At 36.0% G+C, this 23,327-nt stretch overlaps 1 non-coding gene across 1 annotated transcript; it reads right to left on the bottom strand.

The window, feature by feature from the left end:
• Window positions 1–8,363: 8,363 nt before the first annotated feature.
• Window positions 8,364–8,469, bottom strand: LOC128283177 (small nucleolar RNA R71). Its single transcript, XR_008273519.1, has one exon. It is a non-coding gene; the product is annotated as a small nucleolar RNA R71 (small nucleolar RNA).
• Window positions 8,470–23,327: the final 14,858 nt, after the last annotated feature.

Here is a 23,327-nt window from a genome sequence, read left to right as displayed (position 1 = left end):
TTCATGCATTAATCCTAAGTCCTATATCTTTGGAATGGACACAAGTCATAGAATAGTCACACTTGCATAGTCCATCCCATGTTTCTTGATACCTTAAGTGAACTATGATACACAAATAAGTATGACATCTCATATCAACTTATTTGAGCATGGCCTTGCATTTCTAGTCTCACTCAATCAAGTGGCCTAAGATATTACTCCCATTATGTAGGAGGGACTTATCCTATATTGATCAACCATATCCCTCTACATAGATTGTGGTATATCCAACATTAGTCTTTATAGAACAACCAGTTATGATGTTCGTTTGACTATATCAAAAAATACAACTCACGATGTTGGGATAATGATGATCTCAAGTATGAGGATCATATACATATTAATCACTATGAGTAATGTTGTGAGAATTACATAATAATCGAAGAAACATACTCATAGCAGGTCAATCCAATATGTTGTTCTCTAACACACATATTCATGCATTGATTTTGACACTCCATATCAATGACAACTCTTTATCATCAATCAACTACATGTTAGTCTTAATGCATTATTGTTGTCCTAGCTAACAATAATACTTGACTAAGGATCTTTTAAGAATAATCATATTATTCTCAGGACATTATTATAAAACAGTTTATTTATGTACACAGAAAAGAAACTGAAATAATAATGGCAACGCCTTATATCAATAAACATGATAAATCAAGTATGTTATTACAACCATCTCGTGATTGATCTTTGGGCATACTCTTACAGTTGTGGCTTGTGGAACCGTGGTCGTGGCCTCGTAGGACAAAATAAGAAGCCAAAAATGGGTAAAAAATTGGAAGGGGGTCATCACTCATCAAGTATGGGGAAGGAAAGGAGAAAGGAAAAATAGGGGAAGGGAGGGAATTTGGAACAATGGGAAAGAACGGGAAAGAAAATAAGCTGTAAGGTTGATGAAAAAAATGTTAATTTAAAAATTAAAGTCTATCAAAATGACGTAGTTTTGCCCTTTCTTATTCAGACTTTCGGATAACTCGAATTTTGTAATTCATATCCGAGTTAAACCAAAAATTATGATTTTTTATTTGAGTTAATTTGAATAACTCGAATAACTCGAACTATTTAATTCAAAATTTGAATTTTTTTTCAAATTTTTTGAATCAAGTCAGATTTTGCTCACCCTTACTTTTAACAATCCTCATATAAGATAACTTGGTAACCAAGCCAAAGGACTATCATATGAGTGTTGTGTGTGTAACACCCCTAACCCGTATACATCGTCGGAATAGAGTTATGACCGATTAAAACATAACACATAGCTTACATTTATCAACCTCAAGCGTTTATTCTCATACATAAATTCAAAACAATCGCATTGTCCCTTATAAGGGCCTAAGAGGCCTTAAACATGCTTTAGAAGTGGTTCGGGACTAAACCGATGTCATACGAAATTTTTAGAAATCCTAGAAAATTTTCAATCATACAAGGGTTACACACCAGTGTGAACAGGCCGTATGCCTCACACAGTTAGTAGACATGCCCGTGTCTTAGGCCGTGTGAAAATAGGACATACATACTGATTTGCATCACACGGTCGAGAACACGCCCGTGTGCTAGGCCGTGTGAAAATTGAAGAGTATACTGACTTGGGTCACACGGCTACACGTCTATGTGTCTAGCCCGTGTGCCCTTTGAAATGGCCACACACGCCCGTATGCTAGGCCGTGTGCCATTTAGGGGGGTATACTAACTTATACCACACGGCCAATCACACGCCTATGTGTGAGACCGTGTGGAACATACTGACTTTAATCAAATTTCAACACCAAGACACACATGGCGGTGTAGCATGACCGTGTGTCGCACACAGCTGAGGCACACGCTCGTGTCTCTGCCCGTGTGGACAAAAATAGGCCATTTGCAAAACCAATTTGCCGCCCTTTTTGCACATACCTACACAAGCTCATATGGTATCATTTTAAGACACAATTATGCAGGCAAAGGTCATCAACTAATTCATAATCATACCAAATCCATTTCAACCGTTTCAACAATCAATTCCATATCATTTACCTATTCAAACACTAATCAACTTAACTTACTTTACTAAGCATAATTCACATGTATATTTCATTTAACTAAACCAATCCAGATATACATAATCACTTTAACCACATTCATTCAATATAGAGCTATTATCAAACATTAAAATAGAACCATTGCAAATTCATAAAACATCATCAAATTTATCATTTTATGCCAACACAAATGTCCAAAATACACATCCATCAAACAAACAAAATTGACACAAGCCTATACATGCCATATACCATATATACATAACTTCAAAAGTACCCAAAATAGACGTTCGATAGTGTGATGATGTTCCCGACGACTCACGGATCTGAGCTAGCCTTCATCACTATATGACATGGAAAAATAAATAAAGTAAGCTTTATACCTTAGTAAGCTCGTATGATATAAACTTAATTAATATAATTACCATACATCAATTTAAACATAATACATGAAATTCAAGATTTCTAACAAACCTTTCACATGCTTATTCGTAAGCTTTTATACAAAATTTATAACTTCTTCGATTTTAAGCTCATAACATACATGTACATACCTGTACCGATCCATAACAAGTTCATACATACACGGAATGCAGTTGCATACTCGATGTCTCGCACACTAAGTTCCATTCTCAATGTTTCCCACACTAAGTGCATTCTTGATATCTCGCAAACTAAGTGCCGTACATAGCCGAAGCTATCTCAAATCGCACACTAAGTGCCAAATTTAGCCGAAGCTATATTGAACTGCACACTAAGTGCCATATTTAGCCGATATGTCATCAAACATAATAGTAGTCACGTATATAAAATTTATATGATATCAAAGCATTAAAAGCATAAATATAACAATGTTTATTACATACGAACTTACACTGGATGCTAAAACAGCGAATTGAGATGATTAGTCGATAACTTTATCTTTTCCTCGATCCAAATCCGTATTCTGCTTTTCTTGATCTATTTATATTCAAAATTAACTTATTAAATCATCTATTTATTCAATTTCGTCCAAAATATACTTTAAAACACAATTACATTTTTGCCCCATAATTTCACATTTTTCACAATTTAGTCTTTATTTCACAAAATCACAAATTAATGAAATTCAAGACTAACACATGCTAACCGAATTACTATAATTCCCCTAGTAGCCCAAAAATTTCATTTATTTCACATTTCAACCACTCAATTTGCATCTTTCACAATTTAATCCCTTTTGACATTTTTGTCAAAAATCACTTTACAAAACATGTAAAACTATCATCAAGCTTTCATATTTGAACATTAAACATCAAAGAACACATATATTCAAAAATGGAAACTCTCAAAATCTTTAAAAATTTTGAAATTAAAGATACGGGCTAGCTAGATTGAGCTGCAACGGTTACAAAAACATAAAAATCATCAAAAAAGAGAAAAAAACCGTACCTAATTGAGCATAGATAGCATGGACGAATATTGAAGCTAAGAAAATGGCTTCTTGATAACAATGAGTAAAATGGCTTTTATTTTATTAAATTACCATTTAATAATTAATTTACCAAACTAACCTTAAAATTATTCAATAACTACACCAAATACCACTCCACTATCATCCAGTAACTCTCAAATGGTCTAATAACCACTTAAGGACCTTTACTTTAAGGTTCTATAGCTATTTAATACCTTTAACAAGTAGAATGCAACTTTTGCATTTGACTCTATTTAGTCCTTTTTCTCAAATTGAGCTATTAAACGATAAAATTAGCTTACAAAATTTTCACACATACATACAATCATGCTGTAAACACATAAAATAATATTAAAATAATTTTTTAACCTCGAATTTGTGGTTCTGAAACCATTTTTCCGATTTAGCCAATACTGGGCTATTACAGTGTGAGAACAATTTTCAAACACTCGATTGGTTCTATAACACTTGCGGATTCTTCGAGAACCGAAAAAGCCAGTTTTTGTGTCGAACTTGTGAACCAAATTATTTTGGAAAGTCAAACTGAGAGGTTTCCAAGAGTGAGCATTGTGTTAAGTTTTGGGTTATTAATTATTGGTTATTTGGAGTAATTATTATGTTTTAATTAGTGTGGTGTGAGGTAGGGACTAAATTGTAAGGGTTGAAAAATTCTTAAGATTAATTTAAAAATATATAAAAGATAGATTTTCGTTAATAGGGGGTCTAAAAAGGTAATTTTCAAAAGGGCTCATTACTATATAGACTAATGGAGGAAATTGAAAAGATAAACGATTATCATTTAATCTTTTTCAACATAATTTCTCTCTATTCTGTCATCCATTTTCTAAAATCTTGATTTTAATATTTTAATCTTGAAAGCTAAATGTATTTTCCAACAAATTATTCAATGTATTAAGCATTAAAACTTGATTTCTCATTCCTTTTCATTTCTTTCAATTTTGAAAGAACAAGGAAGTGATGGAATTGATTCTTTTTTTTTTAATTTGATCCTTGAAAATACATCTAGGTAGTGATGATTTAAATTCTATTTAATGATCATAAATTTTTTTATTGATTTCTTTCCATTTCAAAACTATGTTCTTGTTCATGGAAGTTAGAGAGTAGTGATTCTTGAGTTTTTTTTCTTGTTTTTTAGGTTATTCTAATTATGTTATTGAGTTTAGAATAAAGTTAGAAATGTAGGAATTAGATTTTATTTGAGTTTAGACTTAGTTCTTAATGTTGGATGTGGTACCCTAAGTGTAGTATATTTGTTTGAATATTTTAAATTTTTTTTGAACAAATTGGTTTAATAAAATTATTCATGAAGTAAATTAATACCCTTTATATATTATCCTCAATGGTTTTTGTAGGCAAAGCAAAATGGAAGCAAATATTAGCTCACTAGTTGTCTAATGTTTAACTAATACTAAACAGTATTACGTGGTCAGATCATAATATGGAAAGACAATTTATATTAATAGACAAACCTAAACATGTCCTTAGTCTAATCGGCAATGAGTAAACCGATTGCAAGACTAATATGCTATCTATCAAGTCCAATTAGGGAGATGTTTTGTCTTGGATCGAAACGAACGACTCCAAAAAGATAGAGACATAGATGTGATTGACTGGAGTGATAGTACATCAAACATGAGTGCCCGTGCCTTAAACATAACAGCAAAATCTTTTGTTCCACTTCGAATGTTACCCACATTTTCAGTGTTTTGGGGTGGTCTCCCTCTCGTTGTCGAATTACTCGAACGAGTATTCTGAGCCTTTTCTTTATCGAACCTTTCTGGGCAATCTCTGAGGAATTGATCGTAGGAACCACATTTAAAACACGACCCTTTTTTCAATCTGCATTCTCCGAAGTGTCGCCTATTACATTGTTGACATTTAGGCTTGTTGTTTTGATCACTACCAACACTCTCTACAAATGTAGCCTGAGGTCTCAAACTCAAATGCTGTTTTCCTTTATCTCTTCTAGAATAACCCATCAAAGTTGATGAATGACTGTGAAATTCTTTTGATTTCTTCGATGGAGATGAGAACAATTTTCCCGTACCACGAGCCTCAGAATTGGCTTTTCTTTTTTACTTTACTAAGTTCTTCAGCTTTATGTGCTCTATCAACACAAACCAAAAATTCTTCCAGCTCAAGAATTTTGACTAGCAACTTAATATCCTTATTTAAACCATCCTCAAACCGGGTAGACATGATAGCCTCTGATGGTATGCATTCCTGAGTGTACTTGCTAAGTCACACAAACTCTCATTCGCATTCAGCCACAGCCATACGACTTTGTTTCAACTCCAGAAATTCTTTGTGTTTCTTGTTGAGGAACCTCTGACTTACATATTTCTTTCTAAACTCTATCTGGAAGAATTCCTAATTCACACGGTCATTTCGTACTACTACAATCAAGGTGTTCCACCACTGATAAGCTGAGTCTTTCAACAGAGAAACGATACACTTTAAGCATTCAATCAGTGTGTAAGATAATTCATTAAAAACTCTAATTGTGTTTTCCAACCAAAACTCAACTCTTTCTAGATCTTCTTCGGCTGAATCCAGAAATTCTTCGGCCCCATACTTTCAAATTTTATCAGCCGGAGGCTTGCTTGCACGTATTTGTTCCAAACACTGAGGAACTACGGGGATAGGTTGGGGTATGAGTGAGGGTAGGGGGTTGTTGAGCCAACGGGTTCATTCTCACGATCTCTGTAAACCATTCAGACATCATATGAAAGAAGGCTTCTTTAGCCTCACCTCTCTAGCCCTCGGTTAACAGCCTACTACTGATAAACCGTAATTTATACATATTTTTACCCCATGCTTAACATATTTTATGGATGATTTTTCCTTAGAATTAGTGAATTCGATGCTCCTAATGCCTTAATTTCATGTTTTATACTTAGAAGAGCATAGGAGAGCGAAATGAATGAGAAACGGGCCAAAAACAGAGAAAATGGGCCAAAGTACGAAATCAACAAGGCCTGGACTTCCTCACACAGGCAGACCACACGGCCATGTCAATTTGGCAGATTCGAAGCACAATTCACACGGAGGTGTCACACGGGCGTGTCCCTGCCGAACCCAAGTTGAGTCCAATTCGAAAAAGGCTAATTTTGAGGGTTTTTAATCATTCTAAAGCCTATAAATACACCTTAAAGGAAGAGAAAAAGGGGAGGCATGGAGAGGAAGGAAGGAATTACTTGAAGGAAGCTGATTGATCCATCTCAGAAGCCAGTTTCATCATCAAGACTGAAGATCTCCCTCAACTTCTCTCAGAAGTTTTGGGTTTTCTTTGTGTTTTGTATTCGTTATTCTTATGAGATGTTTTCCTTTTTAGTTATGAACTAAATCCCCTAAATACCTAAGGGGAATGAAACCTAAGACGAATCTTGTTATTATTTTCTGAATTGTATGATAAATATTTAACTTGTTCTTAATTATGTGTTCTTAATTCTTGTTTTGATATCCCAGGATACTGATTCAAGATAAGCTCTTATTCAGAGGAGGAATAGACCTTGTATAAGAGTACATTTGTCATAATTAAGCGGAGTTGATTGCGCGCCTAGAGATAGGTGACAAGATTTTGCCGGATTAGGGTGAAACCTAATAAGGGGATCCATAGATCGAGTTAATGCAACCCTAGAGTGTTAATTAGAGAAAAGGCTCAATTATTCAATCTAGGGATTAGACGTTATTAGTCTTGAATAGGGATAATAACATAACTTAGGGATCCCTACGGAACAAGTTAAATGAATAAATCGTCCGATTCGGAGCCAGAATAACAAGTACAGTCTAGGTGGATTTTTCCTTAGGTATTGTCTTAATTCAATCGTTTTCCAAAAGTAATCCCCCAATTCCATTCTCTATGAATTCTTAGATTAGTTAATTAGTTAGTTAAAACCAAACCTCCTTATTAGATAATAAAAAGACAGTCATTACTAGTACTTTTAGTTCCTTTGGGTTCGAAAACTCGGTCTTCATAAAACTATACTGCTGTTCGATAGGTATGCTTGCCTGCATCGCGATAATATTTAGTTTCAGGAACAATTAATTATAAATATTTAAAAACTTACCTGTCACGAAAATCGCGACCAAGTTTTTGGCGACGTTGCCGGGAACTAAGATATTAGGAACGCTCAATTTTTATCACTTTAGCCATTTATTTTTCTTGCAATTTAATTTAATTTAATTCAATTATTATTATTATTTATTAATTTAATTTTTTCTTTCTTTTGGCAGGTTTTTATAGTTTATGACTAGAAGAAACCCATCAAGACCACTACTTTTTGACGAAGAAATCGATCGCACAATTAGCAGAAACCAAAGAGAAATAAGGCGAAGCTTAAGATACACAGAGAACAAGCAAGAGAACGATACACAACCCCCAATCAAAGAGATGGCTGAAAACCAAGACAATCACTACCTCTCAGAATTGCGGTTAATCAAAATCTCGCCCACGCACTATGTATGATTATGCTAAACCTTCTTTAACAGAACTGAATCGAGCATAGTTAGACCTGCTGTAGCTGCAAATACTTCTGAACTAAAACCTAACACTATTCAAATGATACAAAATTTTTTTCAGTTTGATGGTTTGGAGGATGGGGATCCCAATGCTCATTTAGCAAACTTTTTGGAACTGTGCGATTCATTTAAAATTAATAGTGTTTCTGATGATGCCATCCGTCTTCGGTTATTCCCTTTTTCATTGAGGAACAAAGCTAAATAGTGATTGAACTCATTACCACGAGGGTCAATCACTACTTGGGAACAAGTGACCAAAAAATTTCTATTAAAATATTTCCCCCCGGCTGAAACGGCCAAATTACATAATGATATCTCTTTGTTTGTGCAGATGGACTTAGAAACTCTTTACGATGCATGGGAGAGATACAAGGACTTACTGAGAAGGTGTCCTCATCATGGGCTACCGCTTTGGCTTCAGGTTCAAACATTCCATAATGGCCTGAATCCTTCGACTCGACAAATGGTTGATGCAGCTGCTAGCGGAACCATTAATAATAAAACACCTGAAGATGCTTATGAGTTTATAGAGGAGATGTCATTGAATAACTATCAGTGGCAAGTCATGAGGACAAAACCAACGAAAATAGTCGGTGTTTATAACGTCGATTCGGTCACCATGCTCTCTAATAAGGTAGAACTCTTGAATAAGAAAATTGATGGTTTCTTAGTTCTTCACAGGTTCACCCAGTAATACAGTGCGAAGCAAGTGGAGGTGGATCAAGCAATTCGAAATACCAATCTTATGGCCACAACATGGATAATGAGAAGTTAAATTAAATGGGTAATAATCCTCGATCTCAAAACAATCCATATAGTAACACTTACAATGCAGGTTGGAGGAACCACCCAAATTTCTCGTGGGGCAGTCAGGGAAGTCAAAGAACACAACATCCTCCAAGCTTCCAACAACCACCCTACCAATAAGAGAAGAAGCCGAACCTTGACGAGATGCTGTCTAAATTTATCTCGGTGTCAGAAACCCATTTCCAGAACACCGAGACAATACTTAAAAATCAACAAATGTCAATCCAAGGGCTCAAAACTCAGATAGGCCAGCTTTCCAAACTAATCTCCGAACGACCACAAGGTAGCTTGCCAAGTAATACTGAACCCAACCCAAGGGAACAACTTAACGCGATTAATGTTCAAGATGAAGAAGGATTTGTTGAGCCTGAGCCAGAATAGAGGCAAGAAACTATGGTAAGCAGAGGTCAAGGTAAGGTAGGTGATAATAAAAAAAAATCAGTGAATGTCGAATATAAACCTCGTGTGCCATACCCTAACACGACAAGGAAAAACCACTTAGATGAACAATTTGGTAAATTCCTTAAACTCTTAAAAAAATTACACATTAACTTACCGTTTATTGAAGCTCTATCACAGATGCCAAACGCAATGAAATTTTTAAAGGAGCTTTTAGCAAATAAATGAAAGTTGGACGAGGTGTCGCATGTGGAGCTAAACGTAGTTTGCTCAGCTACTTTACAAAATAAGATACCGAACAAATTAAAAGATCCAGGGAGTTTTACAATTCCTTGCTTAATTGGTAGTTTAGATGTTAATAATGCATTAGCTAATTTAGGGGCTATTATTAACGTTATGCCCTACAAAATGTTCAAACAATTAGGTCTTGGGAAACCCAAACAAACTAGGTTGAGCATTCAATTAGCAGATAAAACTATAAGATTTCCTAGGGGTATTATTGAAGACGTGCTAGTTAAAATCGATAAATTTATATTTCCCGTGGACTTCATTGTTCTAGACATAGAAGAGGATAGCAACACTCCTTTAATTCTAGGAAGGCCCTTTTTAGCAACTGCTAAAATGATCATTGATGTTGGCACAAGTGAACTCAAACTCTGTGTGGGAGACTAACAATCACCCTTCAAGCTCGCAATTCTGGCAACACATCGAAAACTGAAGGTGATCGTTTAACCCATTCTACTAAAACTGACAATATGGTACAACCTACTTTGCAAGAAATGAGTCTGAAGGAAGCACATGAGTCATTCTCAAGCAATAGTAGAGGACCTATTCATGAAGATCGAAGGTTACAAATCGAGGAGCTAGATGAATGGCAGACGCATAAACTGAGAACACACGATAAACTAAAACTACGCCAGAACGAGCTTAATACCTTTCCAAATCAACTTAAGGTTGGAGATAAAGTCTCATTAGATGCCGTAGATGCTCACATTGTCACTACCACAGCGAATGAAGAAATCCCTCTTACGGTACTTAGCATTTTTCCATTCGGTACAGTTGAGGTAAGTCATCCCAAGTTCGGCACTTTTAAGGTAAACAACACCCGTCAGAAACCTTATTTTGATGAGAATGATAGCAGGAATGAGGAGTCTAAATTCCTCGAACCATCATGACCATTCAATGGAGAGGTAAGTCAATCTTAGACTATAAATAAGCTTCTCGGGAGGCAACCCGAGCACTAACTGTATTAACTTCTTTAAAATTTAGTCTTCAACACCTAACTTACTAACGGAGCTCTTGAATACAGGTTTTCCACAAAGACACGGCCAAGCACACGGGTGTGCTTAGGGCCGTGTGAAAATAGGGCAACGATTTTCCCAAACACGGGCTACGATAAAATGCCACGGTCGTGCGACATGGCCGTGGTCGAACCTGCCAAAACAACACGGGCGTGTGACACGCACGTGTGGAAGAACCGTGGGTGAACATGTTAAAACAGCACGGGCGTTCGACACGCCCGTGCCAAGCACCCGTGGTCGAAACTATTAAACTAACACGGGCATGGGCCTACATATACGGGCATGAGAGAAGCAAACAAAGCCAGGCATGGTTGTGTGACACGGCCGTTGTCACCCACATGCCCAAAGAACACGGGCGTGGACTAAATGTTTAGACGCACCCAAATTTAAAAATTCGCGAGTCACATGGGTAAAAATTGGGGAACACGGGCGTGCTCCATGGTCGTGTGCCCCAAAATCTATAAATAGGCTGCACTATACATTATCTTCTTCACCCAAAAACCCTAGCCGCTGCAAGTCCACACGACCTCCCTGCCACGCCCGTGCGCCGCTTCCAACTTCATTCCTGACGCTTATTCTTCCATTTTTTAGCGTTTGTTCACTCTTTTACCTTTAACTCCATGCATTTTTAATGCTATAATCTTCATGTATCTCACACTATGCTATCATTCAAGTTTCATTTCTTTTAATATTAGTTATCATTGATGACATATTTTTATGAAACTCTCATGCCTTATTCACCTATTCTAAATCAATATTCATAGTTTTCAATTGCTTTTTGTTATTTACCATTACAAATCATGCCATGTGCCAAATTTATGCTCTTTACATTTCCATGAAATTCGATGCCCATTCTCATGCCTTTACAATGCCAATGTCACGAAATTATGCTATCAAAATTATTACATTGGCTGAGTTTAGTTAGTATTAGTAATTTTGACTAAAATTGTTAGTTCAAATTCATGGCTTTTCAAATTCGTTTACCTACTATTATTCTCCTTTATAATTGCAGGTACCATGTCATCCTCACGTGGTAAAAAGGCCGCTGTCCCTGCTTCAAAGAAAAGGAAGGGAGCATCATCTTCCTCGGGTCCTACTGCGGAAGTTCGCCACCCTTTCCTGAGGTTCCCCATCGGGCCCCAAGAAGAACTCTTCTAAATACTCCAGGCCTGACCTTTAATTGTGGGTCGCTGCATTGACTGGGCTGCAATAGAACAAGTTCAGTTGGCTGATGCGATTCGGGCCCTCCTAACCACCGACCCTTGGGAACTTTTCTTTGGGATCATTGAGCTGACGTATCTCGAGCTTACGATGGAATTATGCTCCATATTTCATCTTCAAACTGTAATGATGAACTACGATGATCCAGACACAGTGCAATTTCGCCTAGGCAGATTAATCCACCAGCTTAGCATCCCAGAATTCGGTACTGCACTGGGTTTATATACGGAGGAATTCAATGAGAAGAATGACTTACATGCTCTCAACTGCCACATCGATCATTCTCCTTCACGGTGCTAGGATGCACTAGAACCAGGTAGGGCCAATTACAATCCTAGCTGCTCTAACACATCGGCTCTCCCTCCATCTCGAGGTACCAATACGCCATTTTGGCTCACAAGATTACAGGAAGGCGAGAGGGCACCGGCGTCGTCAACACTCACGACGCCTACTTTTTATGGTGTATGTCTCACGGGCACATCATCAACCTTGCCTATTTCATCGCCCTCGTGATTCAGCACCAGACGGAGCGGCATAGAAAGGGGCTCATCTCCATTGGCCCCTATGTTACCCGGTTGGCTCGACACTTCGGGCTCCTCAGCACCGCAGCCCAAGAATCATCTTTAACCCTCATTGGCCAGATGTCTCTAAAAGGCATCTCGAGCATGCTTAGCATGAGGATGATCGAAAAGTGCCGAGGAAGCTACCCTCCTGAATATCATCTCGCCCAATCTACCGAGGAGGAGGCCTACGAGGACATTCCTGATGATATCCCTTCGCAACACAAGGACCCACCGACTCAGCCACCACCACCCTCACGCCCAGTTCATGCAGCGGCTTCATATGTTGACATTTCTGAGCGCCTCACTTGATTCGAGCAGCAGTGTTTTCAATGATTTGACAACATTGATGCTACTCTAGAGTAGATTTGTCAGCACCTCCACATCTTATCGCCAGTCTCACCTCGCGAACCATCCAGCGATGAAGATGTTTAAAAACATTTATTTATTATTTTATGTTTTTAATTTTTATTAAAAATACTTTTTATTTTTTTTATTTTATTAGACTTTAGAATTTTATTATTTTAATCATCAATATCAGTTTTTTCTTTATGAGTAATTATTCTTCCTAATATCCCTAAAAAGTTCCTTATTTTATCATAGTTATATAGAGCTCCTAAGCTCATCATTGCATAGGAACTAAAAACTCCACCGGGAACGGCTCTCCACGACTACCATGTCCTGATCGACCACAACCATAGCTACCACTAGATATACTATTCTTTTGGCGCAGGAATTATGGACTAATGAACCTTTACCATCACCGGAGTATCCTCTTCCACTCTCGCACTGATTACTGTCCAAAACTCCAGTTCGAGGAATTCATCATAAAGGAAGTTTCACTTCTCTCCCTATCTTATTTTTATATTCTTATATCTATCTTTGTACATTAAGGGCAAAGTACATCCTAAGTGGGGGGTATTTTATTCATTTCCCCATCAGAAAAATCCGTGAATTACTACTGTGTTCTCTTAAAAAGCTCTTATATCATTTTTAGGATAAATTTTGATTGATTTATGATTTTGATTGATATATCTTGAATTAAAACATAGGCATTTATGCATTGATTGTTTCAACTTTAAGACATTAGAGAATTAAGCATGATAAATAGATTTTTAAGAATTTAAAAATTTTAGGCTGTTTCCCCAAAGTTTAGGTATTACTTTGAGTTGGAATTCACAAGTTTTAAACATCAAAAAGCCATAATTTTTTTGAGATTTTTGAGCCTTTTGAGCATCTATTAATTCTTTCATGCTCACTTTAATTATTTCTTTGAGTGCGTCAGTATTGAACTGTTATTCTAGAACTTGCTTGATTATACATGTCAAGACCACACCATTTGATTTGATATGTCAAAATGATTAAGGGACTTGGGATTAACCTACTCATGCCATGAAAAGCCTACCTCCACGATTAACCCCTAGTAAACCCCCTTGAGCCTAACAAACCATTTCTTGTATTACCCTTAAAATTAACCCTTAACCCATTATTGTTGAAATCCCTTAAATTAATTTGATCCCCATTTTTGTCGAGATTTGAATTGAAATAGTTGCTTAACTATGTTTTATTCTATTTTGTATTTAACTTGTTCTTAAAAAAAATGTATACATATAAGTAGTAGTAATCTTTTGTTTTTGAGCTTAAGTATTTAAATTCTATATTCTGAGAAGAAGCTCCATTGTACGCAAGTGATATTAAATCTTTTTCTAGTTAAGTTATTTTTCAATTCAATATCGATTCTAACTTTTGCTTTCAGCCTATGACCACACCCCCTAACCAAGCCTTATTACAACCCTCTAAAGACCTTTAGATTGATGTATCATCTTAATTTATAGTGGTGGAGATTTGATTTTCATGCAAGCCTATGGTAATGAATTTTTAGTATTGACTATTAAGTGCTTCATTTATTGTCCTTAAACACCTCGAGTGATTTGAGTGAATCTTTAGTGAGGATGTGAAACTCTGTGACATTTTGAATCAAAGGTAATTATTTAGATGAGGGGAGACACCTATATTTTCATGATAAAGTGCTCAACTTGGAATGATAGAAACTTTGATGTTCTTTCAGTTGAATCTTCAATGTATGATCACCTATGGATTATTTTGAGATATTATCAATAGGAATTATAGGTTGAGAAGGATTTATTTTGATTATGAGTTGAGAATTTTTCTTGAGGACAAGCAAATGCTTAAGTGTAGGGGTATTTGATAAACCGTAATTTATACATATTTTTACCCCATGCTTAACACATTTTATGGATATTTTTCCTTAGAATTGGTGAATTCGATGCTCCTAATGCCTTAATTTCATGTTTTATACTTAGGAGAGCATAGGAGAGCGAAATGAATGAGAAACGGGCCAAAAATGGAGAAAATGGGCCAAAGTACGAAATCAACACAGCCTGGACTTCCTCACACTGGCAGACCACATGGCCATGTCAATTTGGCAGATTCGAAGCACAATTCACACGGGGGTGTCACATAAGCGTGTCCCTGCCAGACCCAAGTTGAGTCCAATTCGAAAAAGACTAATTTTGAGGGTTTTTAATCATTCTAAAGCCTATAAATACACCTTAAAGGAAGAGAAAAAGGGGAGGCACGGAGAGGAAGGAAGGAATTACTCGAAGGAAGTCGATTGATCCATCTCAGAAGCCGGTTTCATCATCAAGACTGAAGATCTCCCTCAACTTCTCTCAGGAGTTTTGGGTTTCTTTGTGTTTTGTATTCGTTATTCTTCTAAGATGTTTTCCTTTTTAGTTATGAACTAAATCCCCTAAATACCTAAGGGAAATGAAACCTAAGATGAATCTTGTTATTATTTTCTGAATTGTATGATAAATATTTAACTTGTTCTTAATTATGTGTTCTTAATTCTTGTTTTGATATCCCAAGATACTGATTCAAGATAAGCTTTTATTCAGAGGAGGAATAGACCCTATCTAAGAGTACATTTGTCATAATTAAGCGGAGTTGATTGTGCGCCTAAAGATAGGGTGACAAGTTTTTACCGGATTAGGGTGAAACCTAATAGGGGGATCCATATATCGAGTTAATGCAACCCTAGAGTGTTAATTAGAGAAAAGTCTCAATTATTCAATCTAGGGATCAGACATTATTAGTCTTGAATAGGAATAATAACATAACTTAGGGATCTCTACAGAACAAGCTAAATGAATAAATCGTCCGATTCGAAGCTAGAATAACAAGTACAGTCTAGGTGGATTTTTCTTTAGGTATTGTCTTAATTCAATCGTTTTCCAAAAGTAATCCCCCAATTCCATTCTCTGTGGATTCTTAGATTAGTTAATTAGTTAGTTAAAACCAAACCACCTTATTTTTAGGCTAGATAATAAAAAGACAGTCATTACTAATACTTTTAGTTCCTTTGGGTTCGATAACCCGGTCTTGCTAAAACTATACTACTGTTCGATAGGTACACTTGCCTGCATCGTGATAATTTAGTTTCAAGAACGATGAATTATAAATATTTAAAAACTTACCTGTCACGAAAATCGCGACCAACTACCATTAGAAGCTGCTTCGTTAACAGAGGCTTACGCGTTACTTTCAGCCTCATCAGAATCGACTCAGTTGGATGACATTTTATCTATATGAAAACATAGTTCAACTTGAGTCAGGGGTTATCACACTATCACAGGATATATAATGGCATGTATTTCTAGACTCCATACATGCTATGTTCAGTCTGAGTACCGACTAAACCTGGCTCTGATACCACTAAATGTAACACCCTCTAACTCGTATCCATCACCAGATTAGGGTTACAAAGTATTACCAATCAACCAAAAATCATGCAACATGTGTTGTTCAATAACTTAAATATATATCTTTAACCATTCAATCAGATACATTTTGTCCCTAAATCGAGACCTCGAGGCTCTAGAAATAGCTTGGGAGCAATTCAGGACTTATTTGAAATAAGTTAAGAAGCTTAGGAAAAACATAAAAAAATTACCTGGCCGTGTGGTACCTCTCAGGCCATGTAACTTTCGAACAAGGGACACATGGCCGTGTCCTAGCTCGTGTCTTCACCCGTATAACTCTCTGAGTAGGGTCACACGGTTGTGTCACACACTTGTGTACCAGGCTGTGTAACTCTCTGAGTTGCTCCACATGTTTGTGTGCCAGGCCATGTGTTAGGCCGTGAACTTACTAACTTGCATACAAAAGAACTCTCAGATGACACACGGCCGTGTAGCCAGGCTGTGTGCCTCTACGACTGAGTCACACGCCCGTGTCTCAGGCCGTGTGGACCTAAAAGTCACCTAGAGTCTGTAACACCCCTAACTCGTATCCATCGCCAGAATAGGGTTACTAGGCATTACCAGATAATACAAATTACTCACATACATTTATGCATTCATAATCAATATCCATTCAACTCATACACATTGACCTTTATAAGGTCATACGAGGCCTTAAAACATGCTTAGAAGAGGTTCAAAACTAAACCAATAACATTTGCAAACTTTGAGAAACTTAGAAAATTTTTCAATATTTAAAGGTCACACACCCGTGTGAACAGGCCATGTGCCTCACACGGCCACCAGACACGCCCGTGTCCCAGGCCGTGTGAAAACAAGACATACATACTGTCTCATACCAAACGGCTGAGAACACGCCCGTGTGCCATAGCTATGGGAAAAATGGGGAGGTTACTGACTTGGGTCACACGGTCGACCACACACCCGTGTGCCAACCCGTGTGCCACACATGGCTAGTAGACATGCCCATGTGTCTGGGCCGTGTCAAAATTGTAGGGTTTACTGACTAAATTCAAAAGGGTACCCCAGGGGACACACGGCCGTATAACATGACCGTGTGTCGCACATGGTTGAGACACATACCAGTGTCTTTGCCCGTATGGACAAAAATAGGCCATTTGAAAAGCCAATTTGCCATCCTTTTCTCATGCACAGAAAGTAACCAAATTGGTACCATTTCAACACATATATACACAGCCAATACATGCCAATTCCATTCACATATCTTGCCATCTATTCACAACCATTTCAACTACTCAATTCCATATTCAAAACATACCAATTTAATATGCCAAAATTATCAAGACTTACTTAAGTTCTAAATGCATTTCCTTATCAAATTACCATCTATATCATGACACAAATTGCGCCATATTATCATCTCAAAATCAAATCACAATATGCCAATTTTCCAAGCATTAATACATCATCTAATAATTAACCAAATGAACAACCATTTAGCTATATCAATAACTATGGAAAACATATCAAAACAAGCCAACATATAAGGCATTATATACATCACATATATCACTTATCAAACATATAATTCAAGCCAACTTAAATGGCCATACACTCCAACATTTATAAGCCAAATCTCATGGCTAAGATCATAATTCAAAACATACCAAGATGACAATAGTCTATACATGCCATATACCATATATACAAAGTTCCTAAAAGTACCAACGAGATGATCGATAGTGTGATGACGTTTCCCGACGATTCCCGAATCCGAGCGAGCTTCAATAATCTATAAAACAGGGAAAGAACATGCAAATTAAGCTTCAAAAGCTTAGTAAGCCATATACAAATAAATTCAACACATGGATATTTGCATATCAATTCAAATATGCTAAACATAGCTAATCACATTCAAATTTACAAACCTTTTTCATTGAACATAAATTCAATGTCTTAATCAAGTTCATCAAATACTTTCCCTTTTCAATATTCGTATGAATTTCGTACGTACCTGAGTCACTTATCTCATTCACATATTGTTTCTCAACTTGACTTTACCCATTGAACCGTTTGGAATCGCTAAGGATACTCGGTAGTCACATTTAACTCGTACAATGCCATATCCCAAATATGGTCTTACATGTTATCACATATCGATACCTCTGCCCCAGACAGGGTCTTAACATAATCGATTAACGATGCCAATGTCCTAGACATGGTCTTACATGTAATCACATCTCGATAACCTAATGTCATGACATTCGTATCCTATACTATTCCTAAGGTTCGTACGGGACTTCGAATATCGTAATTCTGTCGATTCTTGCTTGTAATTGTTCGTTCAACATTTATAAAATTTATAACATTTAAATGATAAATATACACATATAATTCAATTTAAAGGCACTCATTTGTATATGAACTTACCTCGTAGTCAGAATAGAGGGACCGGATCGACTCTTCGATAACTTTCGATTTCCCTCGATCTAAATCTGATTTCTTTTGTTCTTAATCTATCTATATATATATTCAAAATCAATCCATTTAATTGCCAACTCAATCAATTTCATCCACGAACACATATTTAAGCCAATTTAGACTTTGGCCCTAAACTTTCACATTTCTTACACCTTAGTCCTTATTTCACAAATACACAAAATTACACCATTTCTTTCAAATACATACTAGCCAAATTTTCTTAGTGCATATATCAGCCCATATTTATCATTTATTCACACATTTAACCATATATTTTCACATTTTTACAAATAATTCCTATTTGACATTTTTGTCAAAAATCACTTAATAAAACTTGATAATCTATCAACAAATATCCATTTTTCACCATCAACCATCACTAAACTCATAGATTCAACAATGACACTTCATAAAATCATCAAAAAATTCAAAAATTAAAGCACGGGCTAGCTGGATCTTGAAGCAACGATTACAAAAACATAAAAATCATCAAAAATCGAGCTCAAAACATACCTTAATCAAGCTAGAGAAGTGCCAAAATTCAAAGCCCTAGTTTATCTTCTTATTCTTTTTTATTTCGGTTTAAAAAGGTGATAAAATGGCCACCTTAATGTTTCTTTATTTAATATTAACTTAAATCACAAATTACTAAATTAACCTTTGTTTAAACATTAATAATTCATTTAATGGATGCCTATTCATGTCAATTTCCACTAATCATGGTCGAATTACAACATAAGCACCTTTTATTTAATAAGCCATAGCAATTAGACACCTTTATAAAATAGAATGCAACTTTTTCATTTTACGCGATTAAGTCCTTTTATCAAATTAAGCATTTAAACGTTAAAATTATTTCACAAAATTTTTACACAAATATATTCACATGCTATAAACAGAAAAAACAATATTAAAATAATTTTGCGACCTTGGATTTGTGGTTCTAAAATCACTGTTCTGATTTAGCTAAAATCGGGCTGTTACAAAATCCAACCATTTCAATACCATATCATGCTTAACTTCTCAAGCCATTCATGCACACAATAAAGGGACCTAAGCACACATCAAAATGCCATTTCAAGATCCTATTTCAACCAACCAATATGCCATTCAAAGGTACCACAATTAGCATCCAAAGATCAAATACCTAAACTTGTCAATATAACCATTTAACTAACATGCAAACCTAGTTCGTTTACGCACAATATGTCATAAAAAATGACCATTCACATCCATCACAAACATACCAAAAGGAGCCTTATATACAACCACTTATAAGGAACCAAAATGACATAATTTGCAAGGCATATTAATGCACTAATCCAAACATAAACTTCAATACTCAAACATACCAAATTACAATTACAAAACATCCTATACTTGCCATTATAAACCATGGCTAAAACGTTCAAAAACTACTGAATTTTTTGTTAGATAGTGTGATAGGTCTCTGATGAGCTTCCAACCAAATCAAGCTTCCGATAATCTATAAAACAAAGGGAAACAATTACGTAAGCAATGAATGCTTAGAAAACTCGTATAAACCAAAATTCAACTTATAATTTCATTTGCATATTATAAATATAAGTATAAATTCAACCAACATAACCAGAAGCTTGGCACAAGCCTATACAACATCATTAAATTCACAAGCTAGTACACTTGCTCACATATATATGAGATCAACCCTAAATAATGTAGTTTATCATGTATAAGCATAGCATTTTGCACCATCAATGTTACCATAATGTTATGATTCATTGCATTTACATACTTACTATTCCTTTTTCCTTTTCTTTCCCGTTGAACCACTTAGAATTACACCAGATACTCAGGAGGCTCACACGAAGTATGCCTTTACATAATACAGTAACCTTTCCTTTATATCATTGCTCGCATGAGCTGTGAAATGGGACTGCTCACACGTGCTGTGCGTCGGAATGTAGCTACACGATGCTGCTCACACGAGCTGTGGAGTATCCGCAACAAAAGCAGGACCTCAGCCTTCAGTAGGACATTCAAGACCGGCACTCGAAACATGAAATCCCTAATGACATGCAATTTGTATCGTAAGAATTCATAAGGTTCAATCGGGACTCAATATTCATCAATTCATCATTATATTGTCACATCTATATATCAACCCTTTTACATTAAACATAGTATAGAAAATATTCAATTTAAATAACATTAACACAATTATCATTCATACGAACTTACCTCGATAATTAGGGTGTAGTGGATTAATCGAACTAGTCCAAAGCTGTAGCTTTTCCTCGATCTAAGTCCAAACGTGGTTTATCTTGATATGCAAGCAATTGAAGTGGTCGAACCAAAGAAATCTAAAATGGTTGTTCTTGCTTTCAATTTTCAGTGGAAGAAGATGGGAGAAGATGAAGCCAATTTAGTTTTATTTAATTTAGCTTTTAATTACACATTTACCTTTTTAACATTTAATTATTATCAAAATTTCATTAATACCATGCCATGCATATCCACTATCTCATTAAATGGTTTATTTACCATTCAAGTCCTTTAGTTTAAGATTCCATAGCCATTAGACTCCTTTAGCTAATAGAACTCAACTTTTTTACTTTTTATGATTTAGTCCTATTTACTTAATTAATCATGCAAACATCAGAATTTCTTAACAAAATTTTAATGCGACCTTACTATAATCCCATAGACTTTAAAATAATAATAAAATAATAACTCGCTCGTCAAAATTGTGGTCCCAAAGCTGCTATTTTTGATATCATTGAAAATAGGCTATTACATCACCACCTAAGTCCTTTATCCTACTCTAATTAAAACTTTCTAACCTAATTAAAAAAAAAATCTGAAGCTCATGTGTAAAAAAAATTACAAAAAATAATTCATAGTTTATTGATGAAATTAAGTGTGGTTATAGGACTCATCTGGTAGCCCTTGCATTCCATGCATCATCATTTTTCTATTTTGCAATTGTCTTGGTCCATCCAAGAATCAACTTTCTTTTTGGTGTCTTTCTACATGTCACGTTCTTGCGACCCTTTGATACCTACACACATCAACTTAGAACCGTAACTTTGACCATGGTTGTTAGGTTGCTAAAAGAAATTACAACACAATCATCCCCTAGTTTATTTTCATATTCTGTATTCTGGAAATTAGGGCCACATTTGAATACTTCTATTTCACCATCAATCTTCATTATTAACACATTCTTTTCAAAATCAATGGTCAATCTAGGAAAAAAAAACATCGACAGGGATTATAAAACTCCTAAATTTAACTAATACGTCTTCAAGTACACCTTTGGGATTTACGAGAGACCTATTGACTAATTGCAGTGTAATTGGCATATTCTTTAGCTCCCCTGATCGAAGTTAAATAATTGGAAAAAGGGCATATATGTTATATTGATCACTAAGTCACAAAGGGCCTTGGTAAAATGTTTATTCCCTATCTCCACAAGAATTGTAAAAATTACCAAATATTTTAGCTTTGCTAAACATGTTAGACATGCATTACAATCAAAACTATGTCTTACTTAGGCTTATGAAAGCTTTTGAACACGTTTAGAACTAAAACGGGACCAATTTGAAACATTTGTAAAATAACAAATAAAAAAGCAAAACATGGGTCACGCAACCATATGGCCAGGCCGTGTGACAAGGTAGAGACCGTGTGGTGTAGGAACATGGTCGTGTGGTCAAGCCATATGACAGAGGCCAAATCGTGTGAAAGGAGAAACACTGCCTTGTCTCCAGACTGTGTAACTAACTGATACCGTGTGGACCTAAAATTACCCTGAATGTGTAGCACATATGGTCATGTCAACCACCAGTGTGTGACACATGGTCGTGTGGTAACCAGTGTACAACATAAATGACTTGTTTCAAGCAATTTTCATACCATTTATACCGATTGACCTATAGTACCATTTAACACCATTCAGACTTACTCAAAAATATGTACATTACAAGACCAAAACATCAATTTACTAATCATGCAAACAATCAACCAATATGCCCTCATTGGCACTAACAATTCAACCATTAAACAATAATGAAAATTTACCATTCTTGACAAGCTAATCATACCTAAACATTCATATGCAAGCATTATTTTTTTAACTAGAATATTGGTAAACCGTAAATTATACATATTTTTACCCCATACTTGGCATACTTATGAATGATTTTTCCTTGGTTTTAGTAAATTTGATGCTCCTAATCCTTTAATTTCATGTTTTTATAGTCAGGAGAGCTTAGGATAGCAAAAAGAGTGAGAAACGGGCCAAAAACGAAAAAATTGGGCTTAAAACAGTGTTGCACATGGCCTTGGCACTTCCACACGAGTAGACCACACACCTGTGTTAGGCACACGGGCAGACCACACGCCCATGTGTCATGGTCGTGTCGACTAGAAACCAACTCAGAATTACACACGGTTTGAGCACTTGCATAAGGGCGTGGCACACGGCCATGTCCTTGTCGAGTCCAAGTCTAGTTCTACTCGGAAAAGGCCACTTTTTAGGGTTTAGAAGCATTCTAAAGCCTATATCACACAGAGTGGGAGGCAGAAAATACTCGAGAATAGCAATCGGAATCCCCTCGAAGCCAAGATCTACATCAAGACTGAAGACTTCCATCCAATTTCCTAGAAGTTCTTTGGGTTTCTTATGTTTTGTTGTTTTCCAAAATTTGAGATGTTTTCTATTATATTATGAACTAAACTCCCTAAATACCTAAGGGAGATGAAAC

This window comes from Gossypium arboreum, chromosome 10, assembly GCF_025698485.1.
Source record: "Gossypium arboreum isolate Shixiya-1 chromosome 10, ASM2569848v2, whole genome shotgun sequence".
NCBI lineage: Eukaryota > Viridiplantae > Streptophyta > Magnoliopsida > Malvales > Malvaceae > Gossypium > Gossypium arboreum.
The sequence above is the reverse complement of the archived record's forward strand: the minus strand, read 5'-3'. Positions and strand labels throughout refer to the sequence as shown.